The sequence below is a fragment of the Anas platyrhynchos genome, chromosome 3 (assembly GCF_047663525.1).
Source record: "Anas platyrhynchos isolate ZD024472 breed Pekin duck chromosome 3, IASCAAS_PekinDuck_T2T, whole genome shotgun sequence".
In the NCBI taxonomy this organism is placed as follows: Eukaryota; Metazoa; Chordata; class Aves; order Anseriformes; family Anatidae; genus Anas; species Anas platyrhynchos.
In genome coordinates, this window is record NC_092589.1 from 77,616,806 (window position 1) to 77,644,192 (window position 27,387).

At 35.3% G+C, this 27,387-nt stretch overlaps 2 long non-coding RNA genes across 2 annotated transcripts; one reads left to right on the forward strand and one right to left on the reverse strand.

The window, feature by feature from the left end:
• The first annotated feature begins 3,033 nt into the window (after positions 1 to 3,033).
• On the forward strand, positions 3,034 to 11,245 carry LOC140002221 (uncharacterized). The gene is made up of 3 exons (XR_011808443.1): positions 3,034 to 3,094; positions 9,503 to 9,557; positions 11,126 to 11,245. It is a non-coding gene; the product is annotated as an uncharacterized lncRNA (long non-coding RNA).
• Positions 11,246 to 19,455: 8,210 nt separating this feature from the next.
• LOC110351626 (uncharacterized) lies at positions 19,456 to 22,457 on the reverse strand. The gene is made up of 3 exons (XR_002399272.4): positions 22,162 to 22,457; positions 20,944 to 21,024; positions 19,456 to 20,783 (listed from the first exon to the last, which is right to left on the reverse strand). It is a non-coding gene; the product is annotated as an uncharacterized lncRNA (long non-coding RNA).
• Between the last annotated feature and the right edge of the window lie 4,930 nt (positions 22,458 to 27,387).

Genomic DNA, 27,387 nt, shown 5'->3' on the forward strand with positions numbered 1-27,387 from the left:
AATGGATCTTTGAGTTGTTAAGGTCACTTAACATAATTTCTACACGTACATTATACTTTATGCCTCCGTGAAGAAATTACTCGAAGGAATATTTTGCTATCCATTCCTCTAACATAGCCTATCCAAAATCTTGCTTTGCAAATTTAGACCTCAGTTTGAAGCTGAGGGCAGCCCAGAAGTTAAAGGGTGTAATTTCAAAACAGTGTTGAGCCACTGAACCAGCTATCTTTTGTACTTTAATTGGTTATTGCCATGTGGGTCAGAGAAAGAGACACCCTCCTATCACCTGCAGTGTGAGGGACAGGAAAAGGTCACATATAACATGCCAGCTTGGCTAGTCCCCATTCATCATAAGCATTGGCTCTACAAATCCTTGAGATTTTAGTTTGTTTTTTTTTTGTTTGTTTGTTTGTTTTTCATGAAGAAGTAGCTATACGCCCTTTAAATGATTATCAGTGCATGTGTGTCTGTATTTTCTCACAGTCATTCTGATTACTACGCTTGATAAAGTCAATTACTTCTCAGATTTTGATTTTTCCACAAATGGTTTTGTCAGGTTATTATAGACTGAGAAATCTGACTGTTGGGAATGCTGTTCACATTTGTGCAGCTTGAACATGTCCTAGCAGCTTAAAGTAAATACTAACATTTTTCCCTCTTGCAGGATTTGCTAGTCTTCACAGTCTTCATGGGCAATAGGTTCCCTCCCAATAATAACAGTGATGAGGAAAATTGTAGCTTCTAAGATCAGGTTTACCAAGATTGAATCAAGAGCATTTTTAATGACAATTTATAAATTGTTTAATGACAATTTATAAATCATTGCCACCTGTTGTGACCAACACTGTTATGTCACAACCTGCAATATAAAACAAAGCCATAAAGTAGAGTTTATCATTACATCTTCAGTGGAGAATAATACTTCTTTACTAAACAGCAAAATCCCATTTAATTCTTAAGCTTCCGTAACTCATCCACAAGTTTATCAAAATGAGCCGTTAAAGAAAATCCTTCATCTTAGCAAAGTTCCATAAAGCTATTAGCTCTCCTTGTGAAGCTGTAAGTTAATACTGCTCTTCATTGCACACAATGTGGCTAATGATACTTCTAGGAATAACTGCTAGAGATGTTTCTTCCTCGAAGAACTGGTTGCATGGTGTGAACTCTGTCTTCTCCAGAAAGGGCTATCTGATGAATCTTTAGCGAACAGGTATTGCCCTTACTCTGTGCCTTGTAATGGTTAGTTGGTGAGTCTGAACTGGACGTAAGAGGAGTGGGTGGTTGTACATGCAGAAGAGAGGGAGAGAGAGAAATCAAAAATTATAATTTCTTAACTGTAGACTGGGCTGGGAGTACTGTATGACAGGTGAGAAAGGTTACTATTATAGTGCTAGCCCATTTCAGCAATGCCACTAAATGGATAAGTTAAAAGAAAAGTTGAATTGTAACCTTCTGACTTGTTTATATGTTTACTTACACAGTGACAGCCTTTGAAACACAATCTATTATGCTTCAGATAACTGGGTAGATAAAACAGAAGAGTCCCAAGAACTTGCTTTTCAATCTCCTAAGCCCTCTTTAGCATCATGGACTATATGTAGAGTGATAATATATGTAGAGGATGGGCATATCCTCTTCTAAGAGCAGAAACAGCCAGCGTGCCCTGAGGAACTATGGAAGTAGTTCTGTCCCCTTCTGATGGGAAAGAAAAAGGTTCATATCATGTTTGTCTCAGCATTGCAGGTGATTACTTTCAGAGCCTTTCTCCTTTCTCCACCTGGCACTATGTCATGCCCAATGGTATTTTCTTACTTTCTGGTCTACAATAGAAATGGGTTTTGAGAGTAAAATTGCACTGAGCTGCAACAGATTGCTTTCTTCTGATAGAGTTTCTTTTAGGGTTGCTTCAAAACCCAGACAAACACTACGTTGGTTATAGTTGGTTTGAATTTCAACCCTTCCTTAAAAATGTGGAGAGTGAGAAGATAAAATTTCTTTTGAAATGAAAACTGAGACTGAGACATAAGCATATGAAGCTAGGAATTTAGACTAGGCTATGCATAAAGTACCTATGCTTTAATCAGGCCTATCCCTAAGCCTGTTTTATGACCATTTTATCCTGGTTCTTTGATGAGGCCATTTCAGTGTTTCTTTCACATTAAGTCTTGATTTACACTTTGAAAAGTTAACTGTTGGCACTGAGAATCTTTAATGCCATGACTGAACAAGTATGTTTAACTTATTTACATGTGTGAGTAGCTTGCTCTCATGGTTGGCAGTTTTGCTTACTGAAAAGGGGAGAGGAAAGCCAACATTTCCACACTGTATTCTTCCCACATGAAAGCATTACAGGCTTTGCTGGAGACAAGGTTTTCTGACCATCTGGCAGCATTGTAGCTCTGATAGGTATCCTCTACCTGGAACCCTTCTTTGCTCAGCGGCATGTTTCAGACAGACAGGTTTGTAGGAACAGCTGCAGCACAGGCATCCTGTTCTCTCTGCCCAAGGGTGTGAGGTAAGGAGCAGGCACCCCATCGTTTGGCTCCTTCAGTGCAGAGAAACTTCACGGAAAAGGAAGCTTGTCTGTAAGAGAAGGGATCAAGGAAACCAGGTTGAGTGATCTGTGTGGGCAGCACAACCCTGAGAACCAGCATTATGACAGGATAAGTGACCCTGCTTTCTTCCTTGGCCAACATTCTGACTGATTTGGAAACTGAAGAGGAAAAGGGAGATGCTTTAGGGTGAATTCAGTGACCTAGGCAAGGATTTGAGAAAAACTGTACCAAAGCTGACATCCAGTTGCCAGTGACCAGGATCAGAATTATCTGTATGCTCTGTTAGTTTTTTTGATTGTTTGTTTGCTTGCTTACTTTTAAGCAACAAACCCAAATGACTGGAATACATTTCTGTGTTATTACGAATCCTTTATGATCCCTTATGAATCCTCTGTGTTAAGAGAGTCTTTTATTTATATTGCGTTTCCAATATTCATTATGCCTATACCTGGTATTTCTAACCAAAACTTTTTTCTCAGGAATTTATAAGCTGTCAGTAATCCTGCTCACAGGTGTGACCTGAGTATTCCACAATTCAGGTGAGTACTCTGGGTTCTACTGCTGTTGAGGTACAATCTCTCTCAATTCATTCTCTTTAAAAAGAAGATTTCATTAGAGCAGGATCTGGAGTTTTTTTCTGCTCCGTCTCAGTTCAGCATAGGTCCTTCTGAGATCTTTTGAAAGTCTATAAGTGAAATGGTTTCCACCCTTTTCTCATATGCTACAGCATTTTTTGGATCAGGATTTCTGACTTCTAAAATAATGATGATAATGATAGTATTGTTGTTATATTATCCAAATAATTAATTATAAGTATACAATATTAACAATACCTCTATAAAAATATTTCACATATGTTGCGAGTAGGAACAAAAGAAAAATAACTGTTTGCAAAGAAGAGGTTTTACTTTCTTTCTTACTGCCTATAAAATTGTGTGCAACTTCCAAAAATACTTGTAAAACCAACAGTATACATAACCAAATATAGAGAAACATGCATTCTTGGTGTGGCAATGTTGACCTGGCATTTTTGTCTTTTTTTTCTTCCTTGCTCATCACAGAACAATTCATTACAAGATATCTGTGCAATATACGCAATTTAAGGAGTGCACATCTGCAAAAGTACTATAGCATGGGTATTAGTGAGAGAGTCAGTGGCATTTCTTACTCTTATTAGTACTTCATTAAAAAATAAATTTAATGGAATTAGTAAACATCAAAGTGTGCAGAATATCCTTACACTATATATCAAGATGCCAAACAACTTTGCAACATAGTTAACTGCAGAAAAATCATTGCAGAGCTTTACCAACTCTATACACTTCAAAACAGCTCACTTAAAATCCCCCATTCCTTTGATCAAATACCTGGGAAACATGCCTTAACACATTGACAGTCTGGAATAATCATGCCTTGGTCATTCTAATGCATTGTTAATGTTCAAAATCACATACAGATTTTTGAGATAAAATAACTTCTCTCTCTCTCTTTTTTTTTTTTTTTTTTTCTCCCATTGGCACTGCATTATGCTGAGGTAAAAGTTCAGTTGTTTTGCAAATCTGTAGGAAACATTTTAACATTCAACATTCAAAAATTATTTTCTGATGATTTGATACTCTCCATTGTGGTCAGCATTACATCAAGGTTTCCATGTTGAACCGGGATGTACAGCTGCATATCTAAGCCTTTTGGTCAGATGTTCACTTCTTATTCTTTACATATTGTGGGGTGTCCTACAAGACCTAGTTATGATATTGTGAATTGAGAAGGAAATAGTTATTTAATAATGGGAAGCAAAGTCCTCCAGTCTTTGCATACCCCCAAACTGTTTCTAATTCATAATAATGTTACAGTGTGAGTCATCATCATCCATTGTGCTTTACTGTTGCTAGTTAATTTAATTGCACTGCACATCTAAAATGTCAGCAATTATTATTACTAGCTCAATTTCTTATGTAGAAAAACAGACATCAAATATCTGTACAATTTGTTCAAAGACTTACCTCAACTAAATGGGAAAGCAATGAAGAATATCCAGATCTATCTTTAACCACATGATAATCCTGCCAGATCTAAAAAGATGTGTTGAATTCTACTTAATCACTTCTTGGAGCATGATAAAACACTCACCAATAAACTTTGATGAAACAGACACTTTCAAAGTATTAATGATTGGCCACTACCATTACTTTTAAAGTAATTAGTTACTTTATAAAGACAGAAATGTCCCTCCCATTTGCTATATGGATTTTTCCATGACATATTTCTGACATGCCTGCATTTCTATGCTAAGGCATTTCTGTGTGAATTTGATATTCTGAACACTAATTCAATATTTGATATTCTGAACACTAACCAACACTTTCTATCTTTCTGACATTTCATTCATGTTAAGCATTTTTTTAATTGAATACTAGTAGTATATGTTGGCTTCAAACTTATGGTAAATCATTGAACTATTCTTGTTACTCCCTGTAAAAGAAGTGATTCAATAATTCATTCTGAGTATATTAGTCATCCTGCAAACTTTCCAGTGGTCCTCTGTGCAGCCTGCATTTGTATAAACACAAGTTTTATAGGCAAATCATTTTTATGGGTCTTTCACCAACCTGTCACTTTTGTTCAATATCAATAGAATGTGTACACATCAAACCTCATTTAGATGTGAAAATAGCTTTCATGCCCATGATGAGAGGCCATGTTTGAAAGTGCCGGGTTGTGGGTTTTTTCCCTTCTCTATTCAGACTTAGCTTCTGAGAACACCAAAATAGGACTATGAAGTACCTCTAGAAGTACCTCATTATTACACATTACTCTCTTTTTACAATTCTTTTTACAATGTACATTTGTATTTGTTTGTTTGTTTGTCCAATACCTCTCAATGATCTAATAAATATGAATGTTGTTTTGGCAGTGTTTAAAATTGTTCTTTGCATTTCTGAAAACTTAAATGTTCCTCATATTGTTATTGCCATTGTACTACCTGCATTATTTATGCATAAGACTGTCAATGAACAGACTTTAGAGGTTGTAGAAGATAAGTACATTTGTGAAGACAATGATCACAAATGTTTCATTTCAAGATTGTATTTGTAGAACATTACCCTGAGATAAGAGAATATTCACAATACTATGAGAATGGGTTTCACTGGAATGCCTTCCCTACTGAATGAGATATACATGTACATCCAGTCTGTGCTTCACAAGGTTGGTTGTTTCTGAACAGAAAATGCTACTAATACTTAGAAAATTGTGTCATATATTAGAATTTCATGTATTTTTTTTTCTCTTTAAAAATATTTAGAAACTTAAATAAAATTTATAAGAATTCTAAAGTTGAAAAGTGGAGAAATCAAGATTTGGAAGGGCCAATCTGGAAGTAATGACTATCATAACACTATCTTCTGTACATAAATTATAATACCTACTTATAAAGTCTTTATCGCTACAAAGATATATCAGGCTCTGCTCAGTTCCACAGTTTTGTCCATCTTGCAGATTCAGAAATAAAGATCAAAATTATGAAAGAATATGTCAGCTCAGAGTTCCTCTGCATCTTTCTTTCAGTGGCTGATTGGGTACAGAGGATAAACTTGGAGAGATTTTCTGAACAGAACTCTGAAAAGTTTAGTGATGTATTACTACTTTGTCCTTCTTCTCCTTCTAGAATAGAAGGGCATGAGATGGAAATGATGTCCACTGTGCTGTGTAAGTTATATCCATCTCATTCAGTTAAAGGCTCTGGTCCCAAACTGTAGCTGTACCACTATAAAACTGAAATGATTATCTGAGTGAAGACTGGCTGATAACACATATACATGTATACAGAGGGTAGACCTACATGCTAATGTCACCTTTATCTCTGGACCTATCTGCATTTACCTTTAAAATTCTTACAATTATTTCAGTGTAGATTTTATAGAATTTTATGTAGGTAGGCAGATGTAGAGGTAAATTTCACTGAGATACTTTTAGTGCCTATTCCAAGAGACTAGGAATGAAGAGCAAATAAGCAGTTTGAGGGCACTGCATTCCATTTTGGTTTGCTTCATAGATGTTTCTGAGTCTTACAGGAATTTCCACTAAGACCATGTAACGACTTTGGAATTCACCTGCAAAGCAATTTTTAAAATATTATGCAATGAGATCCTTCAAAACAGGGAAAAAAATACAACTGATACAACCCTCCAAATTGGCTTGGATATTCCATGTCCTATTTAATGCATGTAAGAGACTCCTTTCAAAAAACAGAGTCTATGGAAAAAAAAATAGAGATGTGGCATAAGCAATGAAACTATTCCTTTAAGATTCTGTATTAGAATGGGAATCAGTAATCCTGATGCTCATTATTCATTCATGCATAATTGTTCTTCATAAAATGTTCCTCATAACTTTTTTTAGCCAGTTAATGAATAAAATTTAAGTTGAAAAAAAAAGGATCACATTATCATTTTATTATATAGCTAGGTAGTAACACAGTTAACCAGTTTTGCTACAGATGACAGCACATAGTGGTAAATTCACATCTTGTCTAATATGCACTTTTAAATGCTAAAAGAGAATACAGCTTAACTCATGGAAATACCTATTCACCGTTTTTATTTAATTGAGTTCATCAGTCACTGGCCTTTTATATTTTTATTTACTTATTTGGTTGTTTCAGAATAATTCTACATTGCATTAACCACATTAAAATCCTTCTTCAGAATAAGATCAACATCCCAGGCTAGATTTAAACCTCAGGAAAGGTAGAAGAATCTTTAATTTATGAAACTGAACAAGTAGACTTATCTAAACATCTCTAGGGCTTTAATGGGGGATATCTATAATTCTCTGAATTGTATTCCTTTCACAGTGATATTTTGTAATTCCATTCTATTACCCTTGCTTAACATTAATGAGATAAAAAGATCACATTATGGCGATTGATGTTCTTCAAATTAAATGCACGTTTCCATGTACAAAGCTGTCTGCTAATTTAAAAAACATAGCATGTAACATAGAATCATGACCATGGTCATCACTCAGCTGGGATCAGATAGCATTTTTTATCTATTCATTGGATTTAACAAGGCATGAGATGGAAGCAGAATACAAAGTGTGGATAGATTATCCCATATCCCCCCTTTTGGCCACTTCTTGGCAATCTCAGCAAGGAAACTGAGGCTTCATGTTGCCATGGAAATAAACCTCAAGGTCAAAGGGGCATATGGAAGGTCAGGCAATGACAAAGGAACATCTGAGAGGCCATCTGGATGAGTGACCTGACATAATTAGTCATTAATCCCACTCTTGGGAACAATAGAGTTAGCTGAGAATGTGTTTGGACTTTGATCGTGGTCAGGGTGATCTCATGGGGAAAAGGGAAGAACGCTCCACTTGGTAACTAAGCAGATTACCGTGGCATGCTGTTAACCACAGAAGAGTAGTCAGAAGAGGCCAGTAGGATATGCATTTTACATATGCTGTGTTTTCCCTTTAGTTACTACGGGCCTCTCTAGAGCCATGTGGCTCTAGGATTAGCTTTTGGGTAGTGATTTTTTTTTAAACAATTTTCAATGAAAAGAGAGCAAGTGTCCCAAAATACTTCGCTTAAAATTCCCAGGCAACAGATGGGAAGAGAGCTGCAGAGCCAAAGGCATCAGCCAGCTTGGTTTACAGGTGTCAATATTTACTAAGTAGAGTTTGCCAGGGTGCCTTTTGAGGAAAAAAAAATAAAAAATGGAGAGAACGGTTAATCAGTAAAACAATAAAAATCACCCCTGTTGTCTGTTTTATATGGAATAGTTAGAATTATAAGATGACCGAGTATTTGGCAAAAGCTCCCCATTAGCACCCGTCTTTCCATTGCCACTCTATTCCCCCTTGCATGTCATGTTTTCATTATTTGGACCTTGATGAAAGAATATCCCTCACATGTAGCTGAGATTCTTCTACTTGAAGAGTTGCTGATATTTGGTGATTGACTGTCTACAGATTTGTGGGGTGGAAATATGATAATAGACTGCATTAAATACATGCAACCCAGGACAGGCAAAAATTTGTTTTTCCATTGGAGAAAAAATATATGTTTTGGATTGTGCCATCAAAGGAAATAATAAATATAGCAAGACTAAGGAGAATGCGGAGTAATTACAAAGTGAAATTTCAAAGTTTTTTGTTTTTTGTTTTTTGTTTTTTTTAATGAAATGCAACATGTAATGTACTCATTTTCGGAATAAGTATATTGTTAAATATTTTATCTTAAAAAAAGGGAGAGGGAGAAAAGACATCTGTTCAATCATATTGTAAAATCTCTGCTTAAATGGAATGTGTTTTCATGTGAGAAAGGCAACACACCATTTTCCTAGGCAAAAGTTAAACCTGTGATACTTGCCTATAAATACAAGTAAATTAACTTTTCCATTCAGGAACATCCATAGAGAAGGTCAGGTATGACATTAGCAGCTACAATCCTTTTCTGTCTCTGTGTAATGAAAACTACTTTTACAAATTAGGTTCCACGTTTTATGTTGTTTTTAATAACTGACTAACCCCAGGAGGAATATGTGCTGCTTCCCTATAGTTAGTACTCAGTAATTGTGCATGGAGGAAACCTAATATTTTCTCTTTCATTCTTTCATTGTTGTGACTTGGAAATTGAAGGCTACTTTTTTTTTTCTTTCTTTTTTTTTTTCCCCAAAATTATATAATTAACCTGTTGGGGTTTTTTGTTTGTTTGCTTGTTTGTTCTTTAATTATCAGTAGCTGCAAACCAGGACACACAATATTGGTCAATGATAATCAACAAAATCCTTTGAAACTGTAGAACTCTTTTCTTAATTACCAAATGAAAAACTGACAAAGTATTGCTTTGTACTGAGAACTATATGGTTGTGGTATTATAAAAATGAAAATCCTTTACACAACTGAAAATTAATTTTACATTTTTATTTCTGTTTTCTTAGGAATAAGGTGTTATTCAGAGCACAGGAAATTGCTGATGGTACTCCAAAAATGAAGGTATATTACTTCTGAGGAAAAGTTGTTATTTCTTGAAGCACAACCATTATCATAGTTGTAATTAATGAATAGTACCTTAATGAATAAGCTTTGTATGAATAAACACAAATGAAATCTTTTCAATTGCATTATCATGTAGAGACAACTTTGGAAAAATTTTAGCGTTACTCTAGAAGGAACGATTCAGTCTACATGATCAGTGGTTGTCACACAATGGCAAAACTCTGTATAGGATAATGAAGACATTTAGAAGCAACAAATAGCCTTTTAAGTTTTTGGAAAATTTTCTTCTTTTCATTGGATAGATTCAACTTTTACCCATTTTATTATTTTAGAATGACAGTGAAAGAGAAATTATGTAACAGGTTGACCATTGTGTATGACTTCACTGCTGTTGCTCTCAGCTGGAAGAATTCAGATTTGTTTCAGTAACTGTGGGGGTATAACGATACTCAGTTCTCAAAAAGATGGAAGTCTTTTTGGTTTTAAGGTTTAGTTTATGCTGCATGAAGATTTTTGTTGTATCATCTAACAGCAAATTTTTCAGAAATATCTGGGCTAGCTTTCTGTGCACTAGATTACAAACCCCTGGCATTAAAGCTGTGCCATACCTGTGATATCCAAGGCTAACCATTTCTGCTGAGAGACAAAACTAGTGCTGTTACATGAAACACCAAGCTAATGCATCTCTGTGAACTGCAGGAACTGAACAAATACAGATAGCCCAGCTGTTTCTTACAGAACATTGCATGACATGGAATTCATGCACCAGATGTACTCCCAGGTAACAGAGGTCAGATTTTTTTATTTTATTTTATTTTAATAGGAAGTCCCAAATAAAGCTGAAAAAAATAGGGATGATTTACTGTCAATAAATTTTGTGAAAAGCTCTTCCATTCCAGTGCAATGGAAGGTTTCCCAGCCATAGTTCTTTTCATCATGTACATGCAAAACTAATGATCAGAGCTTCAGTAAATTGTATAGTCATTATTTTAGTATAAATATAAAAGAATAGTCACAGAATTGGATGGACATTTGATGAGACCAAAGACAATCCCTTAGAATTGTTGTCAGATGGAATATATGGGTCCTTATGAGACATTATTTGACATATGGTTTTTGTGTTTTGCTCCAGTATGTATATTTGAAAGCTATTTCAAAGCCTTGTTCCTCTTAATGTTTCTTCATTTTCATGTTTTATAGATATCAGTAATAACTTCTCCTAATATTCTTTTCATCAGAGAAAACATGAGTTTTACTCCTGTCTGCTAACATGCTAGCATCCTTTCTCTTCATCCTTCAGGACAGAAATTACCTTCCTGAGACATGAGAGACAAAAAACATACCTTCAGTACAATGTTACTGTTATGAAATCTCACTGAATGTTTTACACCATAGCCGTATCTCCCAGCTCTAATGGTGATACAGTGATTTATATCAGTCTCCTGTAACTGGCTAATATGAGCAAGCCCTTTTGGCTTTGTCCTTTCCTCCTGCCCATAATATTGATCTCATGAGTGTGGTCTTGCACTTTGAATGAGCAAAATCTCTCATTTCTCTTATTCCAGATCATAAGGTTGTGCAGGTCTTCCTCTACGATGTTCTAATCATCCTGCAGACGTTGTTGGAACACAATACCATGAAAATGCATCTCCTCTGCCATTGGTTAAAAGATACTTTTTATTGAAAGAAGAAAGAAAGGTAAGGGAAAAAGTTTTCGTTTGATGCTAAGAGGTGAGATTTTATTCTTCCTTCAACATCACATTTAAATGAATGCATTTGGCTTCATCAACAGTATTTTAGCCCTTAAAGCTAATAGGTGATAGCACAGAACTAGTTTAGGGAAGTCATTGAATTGATGGAGATGACACTGCAAATCTGTAGATTCTTTTATCTCCTCTATAGCAAGAGTATGATATGTTCACAGGACTCTATTCAGCCTTTATTCACGTACCATGTTGTCCATTAGTGAGTCAGAACAGAAAGGCTGAATGGGGATATGAACAGACCATTGTTAATAGCATTGTTGGATTGCTTAAGAGTTGACTTGTTCAAATTGTATTTCAAAATGACTCATCCTAGTACCAGTGGTAACAAGCTGTATTTGGTTTCATTTATCAGTACTATTAAATAAAATACATTTTCTTTGTTCCCACTGTCGCCTAATACCTAAATAATACTCAAAGGACAAACCCTTTCCCCTGCTGAGTTTGATTTAACGACTGTATATCATGCAAGGATGTGTTGTTTTCATACTTACCAGTTTTATTTCTTGTCTGTGTAGAGTTTTGAAGATAACATCTTCTTCTCCTTGTTTTAATTAACATTTGGAAAAATTTGAAAGTGTTTAATTCTTGACCTTTGTGTCATCTACCTTACACAGGATCATATTGTCCCTCTTTTGCATCAGGGAGCAAATTCTCCCCATAATGTACTGAGTATGCATGAGACTACTGTCTATTGCCAACTTTGCATAGGTTTCTTATGTCCCCTTCAGAATTACTAAAACTTTGCATGCAAGAAATCTAGGTCCTAATGTGACAACTCATTGCACATGTCAACACCTTACTGATGTCTGCCAGGCTAGGCAAGGTGGCGTTTCAGCTTAGAACCTGAGCTTGGGTTTCTGGTATCCTTGTAGCAGTTGTGGTTAAGCACTTCATCTCATGGGGTTGGGAGTATGACAGAAAACAACTGCTGAAAACAGTAAAGCATTTTTTTCTTCATCTTTCTCTTGACATCTATGCAAGGGCTCCTTCACAGAACCACAAAATGGTTTAGATTGGAAAGAACCTCTGAAGGTTACCTGGTACAATCCCCCTACTCAAGCAGGGAAAGCAGGTTGCTTTCATTTGCTCCAGTGTTCCTCCTGTTCTCACAAGTCAATGAAGCTGACAGGCAAATTAAAACAAAACAAAACAAACAAACCAAAAAAAAAAACTTTTCTCTCAGCTTTTAGCCTCTGACTTCAGCATTGCTCTGACTCACCAAAGGAAAAGAGGTCATTGAACAGTACTGGCTAATTCCTTGCACAAGATCACTGGGGGATTACTATCCCAGAGCTGGGGACTACGCTGATCAGGCTTGCTTTCAGCTTGGGCACTTAATTAATAGGTGGAGAAAGCATGTGTGATTTCACATGGCAAAGTTGCAGGACTGGAGTGTTCATTTCCAGCTACCTCTCACAACATTCCATAATCCCTGAGCTACTCTATTTATTTTCACAATCCTTGATTGAAGAATGGCTTAGAAATACTGAGAAAGTTCTGGCGATAATTGAAATATCGATTGAATACTGCTATTGATATTTCACCATGGAAGATTCATAGCACTCTGCGGTTATTTCCATCCCTGTTATTTGTTTTCACAAAATGGAAGCCAGAGGTTATTAGCAGATTTCTTATGACCTCGAAACATTCCAGATATAGACAGAGAAGTTGCAATAAGAGTTCATTGCTTCTTCTGAATTTGTCACTTTGTGTAAATGACAAAAACAAAACAAAAAAAAAACAACAACAAAAAAAACAACACCACAACCTCTGAACTCAATTTTAGTGTGCATATCTGATGATTAAAAAACTTGTATTTTTAAAAATATTTCTGAAGCAAGTCTTTCAAGTATTAACACTTTATTTAAAAATCTAAATAATGGATAATTATGAGTGAAAATAAGAATTCAAGTACTACAAATTTGTTATGAGAAAGTCTAAGAGAAATAGGATGTCTTGAGCTCAAACTGATACTCTAAAAGAGGTAAAGAGGGATTGATCTTCACTCTTCTGCATGAGCATACAGATTACTGGGCCATCTCATCTGCATGTGTAGGGAATCTGCCTCTTCCTCTATCCTTCTTTACACTATCAAGACTATCAAAGACTCAAAACAAAATAAGACCTCGTCCCCAAATAGTTACAAGTTTTTTGACATTTCTAGTTGTTCCTTTTTGGTTAAAACTGTTTGTAAAACATTACTTAAATTCCCAAATAAGCTTGAATTTACTAAAACTAATTTTTCAGATAAGCATTGAAAATACTAAATAGACACCAATTCATTCATGCCTAAATTCAATGTATTTACACAGATATAGTAATTGACAAAATTTCTTTGTATTTATAAAATAGTGTATTTTTTTGTAAAATCAGAGTAGGCACACTGAGAACAAACAGGCTCTTTGATTAATGTTTATATAATAATTAAAAAAATATTAATTTTATATAAAATTATTGCTTTTAAAATTAGGAAGGTAACATAAAGGTACCATGGTAACATGTTATAAAGGTACCAAGGTAACATGTTATAAACAGCTAATTTTAAAAATTTCCAATTTGTTTAAAACCATGTATGATTCTAGCTGAAAGCAAAATTCTATGGAATATCTTTATATTACAAGTATTTCTTTATATTACTAAGGAGAGAATTTTCCTGAGCCAGAACACCTGCTTCAAGAAGTACTAATATAAAATTAATAGCAAATTAACATAAAATGATATATAAACTCAAAAGCTATCAAGCTTGGTATAATGTTATATTGAAAGAACAAATAATTTAGGCCTATATGAGATGGGTAAATAAACAGAATACACATAGTGTCTAAGGGATTTTAATAAAGAAAGAAAAGGCACAGTTGAATTTTTTAAATTATTATTACTTTTTTATTTTTTTCACAACAGGAAGACTGAACACTTATTTGCTTGTCATAGAGAAACATAAATTAGGTCTTCAAGCTGACATTTCAGACCAAAGGCGCATCTGGAATAAGTTTTACTGTATAAATTTTTTAGTAGTACATGTAATAGTACACAAAAAAAATTTCTTCAGGTGAAAATATACTTGAAGAAAGTTTAATGTATTAAGATTCATATTAATTCAATGTTAAGATTCACATAGCAAGCCTTAATTTGGTAGTGAAGAACATAAATCTTGTATTCATATTGACATAGTTATTGCAGAATACAGGAATAGGCACTGAAAACCCTGTAGTTGACTGGGTAAACCAATTAATTAAGCACTAATATAAAAACTTTAAATCTATTTGCAAAGTTCTGAGCATGCAGTTGTTACCATAAAAGCAAGAAGTAAGAATTCATTATATTAAAGTTAGTTTGAAAGTACAGCTGTGCTGGAACTGAAATGTTCTATTACTGATGGACTATCCTAAAATCTTCACTAAAATAAGTATGAGCTTTTCATCATATTATTTGGGAACATTTAAACAAAGTATTGTATATATTCATGTAGTAAAACTGAACATCACTGAAATAATAATTCCAATCAAGCAAATAGGAAAGACATTTTTTTAAATATTCTTGAATTGAAACTGGAGCAAAGCATATTAAAACTGTCCGATATGTATCTGTTGAGAAGACTGATATAGAAACCAAAAAGGCTTTGATATTTCCTACTTACATTCAGAAATATGTTGCAGGTCTGAAACTGAGTATTCATTTATTGGTCGTCTTAAAGGGGAAAAAAAATAAATTCTCTATAAGGCAATGTCAAATTTGACATGTATCCTTCAGACAAAATAAATGTCTATTTTATGCTTTCAGAAGTCAACTGAGTGATTTCTGTCCACCTCTGAAAGTCACTCAGTGTCACTACTACAGTCTGTTTTTAGGAGTGGGTTTGGCAAACCTGCAGTGAATGCTTTCCATCCTTAAACACCAAAGGAGAAAAGCTAGAGCTGAAAGGTATCAAAACAATTTGCATGCTCAGAAATAAACCACGCACACCAAGAATCCCTCAAATAATTTTTGAAGGACTATTGGCAGTCTGCATTGTCTAAATAACCACATCAGTATCCAAATGATATTCTTTTTGTTCACCGTCTTCATCACCCAAACAGAAAATGTTTCAGGACTGGAGTATAGAGGAGGGTCTGGAGGAAACATGCATGTACTCAAGCTCTGAAATAGGGCTCAACAATTTTTTCTGTGAAGTGCAAATGTGGGGACCTATGTGGTGTTTTTGAGACACACATAATGGGTTGCTCTCTCTTCACCTGTTTGATTTTGCTTTCAAAGGGACTGCATGTATCCTCACAGTCAGTTACCAGGTCTTAGCTGGAAGCCAGGATCAAGCAGCTGAGAGATGATAGAAAACAGCTCCATAAACTACTTCTTGCTTATTCCCAAGCATATGAGTACTTCCAACCTGCTCATTTGATTTTGGCATGCGGCAAGTTCAATTTAACTTTTAGTCTTATGTTATCAGCTTGACTCTGTCTTGAAAAGTAAATGCTCACAGAGGTATTGCTGGGAAGCAGTTTAGGAAACTGCACCTTACTGCCTCTCAGTTAATGGCTTCCAGCTGAACTCACTGCATTAATGCTTCTCCACCAGCCCGTCCCCTGCAAACAACTGTTGGAGGTGGACACAAATCCTCTAAGATATCTTAGGTATCAGAGCTGGGTGCCACTGTTTCTTAACAGTAACTTTCCTGCCTGTTTCTGAGTGAATTCTTGTCTTCAGCTTTGCTCCTTCAGTGGTTTCTAGTGAAGCAGCATTAGCACTTGCATACTCAGTGTCTGTGCTTCAGCTGGGAGCCATTAACTGACAGCTTGTGAAATGGTAAGGAACAATTTCCTAATTGCCTGTCAGCTGTAGCTGACTGAGGAACTCTTCCAGCATGTGCAACAGGAAAGCCAAGCAGGTTATTTTGGTTATTTCAAACAGCCCTCAGCAGAGATTTGTGCTACTTTGGTTTTATTTTTGTGGTAGGATCTTTTAGGAGCACTCATGAAGTCGTGTGTTGGAGGAAGACATACATCCCTAAATACTCCCTTTTTTAGTGACTTGTTCTTCACTCAGGCACAGATATCCATGATCATACAGTTGATGTATGTTAGGCACAGGTTCAGGAAGCCCTCTCACCTGCTTGAAGTTGAGATTTTATATGCACATAAAACATGAAGGCTTGCCAGAATCCCAGAGTATGCCCCGGACAGAAACAATAGTATCACCACCTGGTGTGCAACTTTTATACTGTTTTCTTGGAAAGCTGGTGAAAAGAAGTTAGTGCCTGTCTTTTGCATGACAGCTTATTGATGGAAGGAGTCATGCAGGAGAAGAGCCACTCAGCCTCGGTGGCTTTGAAGCTACATGTCACATAAGGCTGTTTTACCTAATTTGTGAAAGAACACGATTTCCCTCAGTAGGTCTGCATTTAAGAAACGTACACAAGACCTGCACATTAAAAAAGAAAAGCAGCCTTTCTAACTGTCCTGAGACTGTGAAAGCCCGATTTTTATTTCAGAAACCTCTGTTTCAGAATTTTTTTATGCTGAATGAGTGTGGAGATTGTCTGCCAATTTGTTCAGTACAGAATCAGGTCCTTGCTTAAGAGTTCAAGAGGTCTCCAAGATGGTACACAAGTAGACCAGAAGTGGTCTACTTCTGGCAAACCTATTTTAGAAAGGTAGCTGTTTGGTTTCATGCATGAAATTACAAGACAGATAGCTTATAAACCGTTAGTACCTATGGAAATGACAGCTTTTAAGCTATGCCTCCAAACCCAACTCCCTAATGGGTAGCTCTCAACAGTAGTCTTAAAACAGTCTGAAGACTGAACCTCACAAACCCAAGCATATATGTTATACTGCCAACTATAAATTGAAACCCCAGATGGCTTTGGGCTTCATACTGTGAAAAGATCTCTCTGATACATTAGCATGACATAAGTGACCAAATCAGCAAATAAAACCAGCTGTACTGGGTACTGAAAATGTGCCTCATTCAGTGAGCAAACCACCCATAGATTTCTGAAGTTCCAGAGTTATGGTGTTCTGTCATTAAAAATCTTGACTAGGGAATACAGAGCATTCCTAAATGCTTGTCTTAAGCAAAAGGGTTTATGTATTTTGACAGTGTGTTTGCTTGAGCAAGATCTAGTTCTGCTGGAAAAGGAAAATAGCAGAGGCTGCTCACATGACTGCTCTGATTGTCACAAACTAATTAAATGCTTTCAGCTGTGTCTATACTGTGCCATTGTTTACTTGGCTTGTTCACACTCAGCTGTAGGTAGTTCTTCCAAACATTGCTGTATATATTACTTTTGTGTTGGTTATTGCCAAAACCACAATGTGGTTTTTGAGAAGGTATAATATTGACAAATATATCAAACTTAACTTTCACACCTTCCCTTGTAAATATAGGGCTAGAAAACATGCTTATGGGTACTATAAGAGAATTTGTAGGTAGAAGGTAAAGGTTGATGCTTGGGAGGAATAGTCACTCTTGAAACTCCAAATCTGTAGCTGCTTTCAATGCAGATTGTGTGACTAGCTTCTTTCAGGACTGGGGTGTAGTTTGAAAGATGAAGTGCCTGTATTGTTTAGAATGTTGTAGCTATATACATAATATTCTTGCGGCAGTAAAACTCTAATTACAAAAGATATATTGTGTTTCTATGTTCAGGTGCCTGTGGTGAAATTCTTAAAAGTTTCATTTGGGAACTGAACTTTTGCTTGCTTTATTAAATGCGTAATACAATTCTACCTATTCTAGACTTCTGAAGCTGACAGCAATCCAGTGTTTAACTCATTTCCAGTTATATTATGCCTATATATAAGTCAAGTATCCTTTTAAAAATATCTAAGCTTGTTTGAAGTGGCTAGTGAATACTGTCAGCTAATTTTGATTTATCAACTTCAAGTTACTAACTAGACATTGTAAATTAGAAATGATTGACACATCCTCACAAAGTTTGGCTTACTGGAAAATAGCTCAGTTTTGCCTGGGGAAAAAAAAAAAAGCATGGAATAGTAAGACAGTATTTGCCTTTTCTTTTTAAACAGTTTCCCAATCATGAGATGGCAGAGAAAGAAACGTGGAGATTGCTCAGCACTGTCATCCGAACTGATCCACTTCTTTCCTGCTTTTTCGTTTTTCAGATCTACATTACAGAAAAATAACAAAGTACCTTTAGTGGTTGGACTGGATGACCTCTGGAGGTCCCGTCTAACCTAAATTAGTTTACTTATCAGAAGATAACTAGTAGATACAGAAGGTACAAAACCAGAGTAGTAATTTTTCTACACCTGTTTTCCTCGGTACACTACATAGTTATAATTTTCTTTCAAGTTATCTTAGTGTGAATGAGTCATAGTTACACTAGTGGAACTGTATTCACTTTTAGGAGAAGCTACTTCTGGGAGCAAATCTGAGGGATCTTAGCAGGGCCTGACTCTTTCCTTCTGAACAGTGTGAGGTCTTGTCACTCCTTCTTGGTTTGTAAGGGCAGAACTAGTTGGAAGGGACCATACATAGATCTAACAGTGTTTGAAAGAATGTGTTCTCACCACAAATTTGGGTGAATAGATTAAAGGTATACTTTACAGTACTACTGCTACAGTATACTGCTCCTGGCATGTGCACTGTGAGTAGTGTAGGAATAGGCTCATAGGAGTAGAAGAGTTCTGTGTGAAATGGCTATGGTAAGGTCAAACCCTGACAAAGAGCATAAAATAATGCTGCAGTGAAGACTTAGAGACCACAGATACAGCTGAGTCAGCTCTGTTTTATGTATCCTATGTGCTGTTGGTAGAATGAGCACCACAACTCAAAGGTTTGCACAAGCTAATTTACCCTGCTTCCCATTTAACAGTAACCCTCATGTTACTGCAGCCTATTGAGCTAAGATATACCCTCAGACTGTTAGTGGGATGGGGTGTGGGGGGGAATTAAATAAAAGCTTAATGGGATGACAGTTCCCATTGTTCTCAAATTGCACCCAGATACAGTGGAAGCATTCCATTGCTGCAGCATGTGTTCAGTGGTTACAGTCATGGGCAACAGTAGAAAATCCTATGACAAATAGATGTTGATCACTTTTGAAAATCTCATCCCCTGTTTTTACAGAACACTTCTATACGGAGCTTCCTTTATGCTCTGCAGGGCTATATTCAAAGCAGGAATGTAATAGGAATGCAGTGTGTATAACATTTATATATCATTATCGTCATCATCATTATCATGATGTGTTATCTGTCTAGCAATCTGCTTGCAATATGAATAACAATTCTTCATATTGGTCATGTTTTTCCATGAAGCAGATAATTATTGCTGGCAGAGAAAGGCAGCTTGGATTTAAGAAGGCACCAGATGTTGTTAAAACTGCTTTTAACTCCTCTTTGTTGCTTCCTGGAGCTTGCAGCATACAGAGAAGTTGCAGTAAAGAACTGCTTCACCAAAACTGGTAGCCTAATCTCTTCAGCTGTTTCTGTTACTCTCAGCACCAGTGTCTGTGTTTACAAGCAAGCTAGTAAATCTAGTCCAGGTCCTCAGTATGGTCCACTGGCATCAGTCAAATATATTGATGGCAGCTAATATCTTCCTTGTTGACAAAAACCATGACTAGAATCCATACCAAAAGACATCTTAGCTTGAGGTGAAGAAGCATATATGTTTACTTGAAAACCAAATGTCTTTTATTTTAGCAAAATATTTTACACTGAGTTTTGGCATCAGAGGGCCAGGATTTGATACTGAATATCAGTTTCAGTATGAGTTATTGTGAATACATATATTTGAAACTGGTCGCCAGCTCCAGTTTCCTGCTTAAGAAACATTTTCCCCTGGCCCAAGACCTGCATTTTGTATGGGTTTGTTCACAAACCCATACATGTGTACCACCACGAGGTCCACAGTACATAACCGTAGTTACAACTTGAAAGCTCCTGAAGAGAAGTACTATCAAACATAGTTTTATCATAGGTCAACATAAAAAAGTTGGGGAGGGATGTTGGGAAGGAAATTGACGGGACCGAACTTTTTGTATGAGTATATTATTTATGGCAAGAACCATTATCAGTACTATTACTTAATAATTTATGGATGTCAAGTAGTATACCTCTTCGGTTATTTTTCTAGCTTCAAAATGTTTTGTTTTCTTTTTTGTTTGTTAGCTTTCCAACTTCTTTAAAAAATGAATGACAGTATTCATTGTCTTTTTCAAATGGTAATCTTCAGTTAGCTAAAGGATTTTTTGTTGTTTTAAAGAGAATTACACATTGCCTAATATCACAGTAAGTTTCTTTTAAAGATAATTTGTCTCTGACACTCCCTTTACAGACAATAAATTACATGAGTAGTTACTTCTGTGATATTTCAGTGGAAATATTCCCAGTCTACTGCTGTAAGACAACAAGGAATCAAGTATCTCATGTAGATTTCAAATTCTCCAAATTACGCAGGGATAAAGTACAAAAATGTCCAGAAGGTAATCATCCTGGGGAAAAATAAAATAAAATAAAAAGTAATAAAGTCAATTTTAACCTCATCAAACAACATAAAAGTCCTTCAAAGAAATCACTGCAGACATTCATTTGCATTGATAAAATATGTAGCTATCCAACTGAAAAAAAATGTTTTTGATTATAGATACCTACTTGTGTCCCAGTTGTATTTGTGAGCCAGATCCTCAGCCAAGATATGTCATGTCCTTATCTATCAACTGAACATTTTACTATCTGTAAGAGGAGAAAAGTTTAGTGCAAAGCATATCTGGAATGTTAAAACTATTAACATTTCATTATTTTTCATAATTAAAATGTCACATAAAATGTCTCATATCTAGATCCAATGATCTCCTTTTCTGAAATGCTATGCCTAGAAGAAAAAGTTAGAGGTTAAAATTAAATACAATTATGTGCCCCAGGAATAAAATGGATATACATTAAAAGTATAGTTAGGCTGTAAATTCACTTATGCTTTGAAAAATTATAAAGGAATATATAAAATGCAAATTAAGGGAGGAAATCTTATTTATCTTCCCTGTTTGTATGATAATTGGCTGCCTTTAATGAATTAATCTCATGCACAGACTCCTGCTAAATTAGACTATGTATAATGTACTGTCTTCAAGTAACTTCACATTCTCATTATGGCCTCCCTAATTTCTAAAGTAAAATTAATATAATTAGGGAGTGAATCAATACGTATTGATCTTGAGTTACTTTAACAGAACAAAAGAATAACAGATTAAAAGGAAGTGATTTTTTTTAGCATTGATTTTGTTAGCATGCTGAAACAACACTGATAAAGAATTAGATCTTAAAACATATTCCTTTCCTAAATAATATCCTCTAGTCATTTTATATTCTCTGAGAAACAAATATTTTTGCATTTTAAAGTTTGAAAGATAAAAGCAAACAAAACAAAAATATCTTTGCACCCCTGTATTTGGGCAACTATAGCATTGTTTTCTAATGGCAAAAGATATTGACTATATTTTCTTTTCATGAGATCAATTTCAGGCTGCAAATTATTTCATCAGACTTTGTTTCTTTTTCTTAGTGTAAATTAAAGGTGGATGGATGCTGGCAAACACTACCTCAATAAATCACTGGTAGTATACTTGGATATAATCAAGAATATGCAGTAAGGAATTTGAGGTTCATAATGAGAAATAATGGAAGCATTCACAGAAATCAAAGCAGCGATGCTGTTCTATATAACCACCAACTTATTTCATGTTGAAGAAAATGACATTTCCGAGCAGAAGAGAGTAAGTTCTTCCTATTGTATTCAGGAAGACATATTGCACTCTAATGGCTTTAAACTGACATTTATTAGTAAGGTGTGAAGGGAAAATAATAATGTGCTACCTCAACAGCTGAAGTCTGTATCCTAAAAGTCGCACCTGGGGATGGAAATGTCTCAGGTGGTTCCAGACTGAGGCTTGCATTGCTCTGCATTCCTCTGGAGTGTCCATAGGGCACCAGGCTTCTGCTGCAGGTAGACTTTATCCAAACTCATAAGAGCATGTTGATTGAAGTCAGGCATAGTTAATTTGCTTTTCACATCTTAAAGTCTCTGCAGAGCGTAAACCCTTTTTCCTAGCTCATATTTCATTTCTGTATTTCACAGAAGCTTTATGATATGTGAACAAATTCCCTTGCTGCATGTGATAAATCTAAATTGCTTTGTTTAAAAAGGTAATTAATTTAGAGTTTTTCTTTCAATTTTCACACCATATGAACATGAATAAAAGCTTTTCATGGTGGATAAATTTATGTACAGTGATTACCTAAATGAATGGCAGAAACAGCTGCACCTTAAATCTTTACACCGAATATTCTGATTTACTTGAAGCTAAATTGCAGGTTCAGGTTGCATCAGGCATTCATTTAAACATAATTTTAGAGAAACAATAGTAGTACATATAAGAAGTGTTATAAATATTGGAGGAAGAGCTTTTATGTTTTATTTGCAAATTTACACAACTTTTTGCACTGTATAACTTTGATTACCTAAAATGTGGTTTTGATGGAGGAAATGTTATTTCACTATTTAACGATATTCCACATTAAGTTTTTTGTCGATATAATTCTAATTCAATGTATTTTGTAACAATATGAAAGTAAGATATGCACAGCTTTCTATATGATTAGCTGTTGCCTAATATTAAATTTTGCCCTCGATAAAACAAGAATACTTTTAACACAAAATCTGAGTGAAGACAAAGTAGATGGAATGTAAGGACTACCATCAGTAAACATAATGTGTTGCTTGTGTGTGTGTTTTTCTAGTAAGACACAGACTCATTCTAAACAGGTAAAGCTACTAGTGACATCTTAATGTTTTTTATTGATAATTTTGGGGAGAAAATTCCTGTTACAGATAAAACAGCTACAGTTGTGTAACAATATGACATTTCCAGGAAAACTGAACTTTTTCTCTTCCTACATAATCATATTTAAGCTATTCTCTTCAGTTATTGATTACTCTCTTTCCACGTTAAGAGAGATGAGTATACCTTATTGAATAATAATCTTCAAATATTCTTAATATTGGACCCTATTTGAATAGTTTAAGATACAATGATAATTTTTTTTACCAGAAACAAATCTGTGCATCTGTGCTGAAGCAAAAATAATCTCATTCAGTCCTACTGGATAATTATTTTCATTTCAGTTTCATAGGGAACCTCAAGAAAAATTAGTATCAAGAGAAAGGCACCTCTTTCAGGAACAAACTGATCCTGGAGCTTGATGAATAACTGACACTTTTTGTTGGTGTTCAAGAAAAAGAAGTTGAATCTGGGGAATATCCCCTGAACTGGGATATTCCAGGTCAAGATATTCTATCCTATTCTATTTCTGATTATTTTATCAGGATAATTTTGGGTCTCATATGATGGTTGGTGGTTGTACAGAAAAGCACCGCTGCTTTGATTGTGTCACTGTGAATGTGTCCATTATCTCATGATAATTTTGGATTCATGTTCTCTCATACTGAAGTAAATGACACAGAGCAGTACATATCTCTGAGCTCACTGACTAGTAAGAAGCATTAAAGGGAAGTGAAGATTTTTGCATTTGAGTCCTTTTAGGAGAAACATTTTATAAATTCTTTATGGCAAATGAGAGAGACATGGAGGGAGAGAGGTAAAGAGAGAGAGAGATCATGGGAAATCTCCTCTGGCAGAACAGTCTTCTTGACATAAGTATTCCTACACTGAGACCTGAAAAGGGGAAACAGATCTTCCTGTGAGAAATGGAGAACTGTTCTTTATGGGCAGAGTTAACATCCAAGGTAAATGTCTAATAAGTAAAAGAGGTACAGATACTAGAGAAGCAATAGATTCATCAAAACAAACAAGCAGACTAAAAACAAACAAACAACAGCAAAAAAAAAATAAAAATAGAGTTTTCTGCAGAGCCATAAACTGAAGGAGAACTGGACTTGGTTCCTTGGATCTCACTGGTGAAGCTAAGATTGTTCAAAGCTGCTGGCTCCAGGAGTTCATCCATATTAATGCTAGGCTCAAATTAACCTTTAAAGTGCAAGACCTAGTAGTGACTAATTTCACTTTTGTGACCAAAAGATTAACACCTAATTCAAAAGAAATTTATTTTAATTTTCACTGGAAGAGACCAGCCAAATTCATGATTAGCTAAGGAAAATATCAATGAAATGAAGAAAAATGTTTCTTCTGGTGGTCATTCCTGTTCCTGATTCTAAGTCCTAACAAATGTAGGTGGGTAGAGAAACACGCAAAATAAGCAGTATCTAGGATCATAAGAATTAATGATAATTCCCTCACAGCTTACATGCAGCTTGGAGGTGGAAGGAACGAAGCTGCTAATCAAAGGAAAAGAAATAGAAAAAAAATGCAGATTTCAAAAAATTGGAAAATTATAAAGTGAAATTTTAAAGCCACAACAAATATTTTTTGATGAATGTTTTGACCAAAAAAAAAAAAAGAGAGAACTGGAAAAAAAATAAAATAATGAATTACAGAATACACACACACACAACACACACACACACACACACCAAAAAAAAAAAAAAAGAAAAAAAAAAAGAAAAAGAAAAGCTAGATCTCAGGAGAAATAAGACAGAAGAAAAGCCTTTTAACATACAGAAGTAGACAGGGAAGTGTAAATGGAGAAGCAGAAATGAGGTAAAAGGACCAAAAAATGGGAGACAATTGGTGTCCTCCTGGTGCCACAGAAACAGAGGGGTGTGTGTTTTGAACTCACAGGCACATGTGTATCCATTCTGTGAGTGTAAGTATGGAAAATCACTGGAAAGACTTCACTGAGCAGATTTGCTGGCAGCAACATATGTGAATAGTCATACAGCAGGATAGAAATCAGCAAAGCCAGAGTACTGTGAGATCTTCTGGGGGGAAACTTCTGTGGATATATTCTTTTCTCCTCTGTTAGAAGGAGGTAATCTTGGTCACATTTCCTGAAGAAGAAGGATTTATGAAACAGACTTGACATTTTAGGGAAAGGTTATCATCCTCATTTCCTTATTCATACCTGGACATATTTCCATTCAAGAGAACTGTTGAGAAGATGATATTGATCAGTAAGTTAATTTTAGTTTAAGCATAACACTTATATTTACTTTGGTACTTCAATAGTTCTTTTAGTTTACTTATAACATCCCTCACAGGATCCAGCAAGATATTTTTTTTAGTCATTGTTGTGAGCATTACTAGTCCATTGAAACAAAACAAAACAAAACGTAATGGCCATCACCTCTTAGACTGGAAGAGAAAGGATACACTTTAAAAATGTTGAATGAGATAAGGGGAAAGGGAATGCTCCTGACTATGGTGAGAATTGAATTAGGGAATCTAAAATGTATCTCAGACATGAAGCGCTGTACAAAATGGATTGTGTTCAGTGGATTTAAAGAAGTTTATTACTACCTCTCATGCAGAGTATATTATTTCAAAATCAGAATCTCAAATGAGAGTTGTTTAGAACTGTACTGCTACTTCAGGTAAGAAATAATTCAGATTTTCAAAACTTCACCTGTCCTAAGAGACATCAATATTTTTGACAGGAATGCTTCCATTCCTGCCAAAAAGCATGGACAAAGGTGTACCAGCAAAGGTAGTTAGAGACAGTCAAAGACCTTCACAGTTATAACAGTGAGGACTGTTAGGGATATTTCATGCTTAAACATTGGCGGGATTCTCACAAACAGAGTTCTCTGGTGTGTCTCAGCATGGCCTGGTGTAATAATTAGCAATTACCTTACCACATCATACCTTTGGAACAGTGCCAGCCATACCCTGTACAATTTTGCCAACATAACCTTAATACCCAATAAATATGAGTTGGAAAGGACAGGAGTTGACATAGAGAAAGTAGGGGTATACCATAAAATGAGCTTACAGTTAACTTCAGAAAGCTATGCTTTCTGAAGTTCATTTATACTGTAAATGAATGTCACTCTTACAAAAGAGATGGGCTAATAGCCAAGGTTTCATAAGAACATCTGTTTATGCATCATATGTGAAGTTCCTCACACAAGCCTGTCCAGCATTCCTCATTATTTCCCACAGGGCAATTGGGAGCCCTGGATATTTGTTGGCTCAAATTATTCATCACCTTGATTGCACATGACAAGGTTCCCCTCGGGTGCCATAATAGCATCTGAGTATGACACTAAGGTATTTAATGAAGGTATTAATTATTTCTTCTGCAATGCCTGAATGTTCTTATAACTATCACAGCAATATAATAATCTATCAAAAGTATTACTATATCCAAATAATAAATTCTGAGGAATGGTAATATTTCATGTGTGTTAATTGTAAAGCTAAGTTAAAGTTGAAATTACTGTTCAAAACTGCTATTATGAAGAAATTAAAAATTATATTAAAAATTAAAGCTTAATGGAAAATCAGAGTGTCCCTAGGAAAATGTGCACTTGGCCAAAACTGTGACTTTTATTGCAAAAGTATCCTTCCTACCAACTCTGCTGTGTGGCTTTGGAAAGAGCTCTCTCATTACAGTTACCAAGGATCTTATATTGCATTTCCAATTGTTTTGTAGAGCGCATCCAAATTTTCAGCTAGATTGTATGACAATAAAAACTGTATAATTTAAAATTTCTTTAGTAACACATTTCTTTAGTAAGAAGATTTATAGTCACTGTGGTTAAAATGCAAACATTCTTTTATTGGTTTATTTTCTAGTCCACATAAACTGTTTTAGTAGGACAAGAACAGACCAGTGTGAAAGTGCTTTTTTTTTTTTTTTTGGGGGGGGGGGGTCTTTCCTTCTGTCCTTCCTTAATGGTATGGGAAACTAAAAATTGCATTTGACAAGAAAAAGCAATAAACCACTTGGAGCAGCCAGTTTTCTCTTCCTATCTTCCCCAAAATCTTCAAAGTTATAGCAAATTTTAATACAGAACATCAAGTCTACATAGCCAAAGTCAAGAAAAGTCAAGAAATCCACAAAGTTTTCAACAACTACTGATTGTATTCTATAAATACTCCATTTGTAATCCTGTTTTCTTGTTAAATGTGAAGCTTAATAGATTATTGATTATGCTGTAAAATCTATACCATAAAATATACA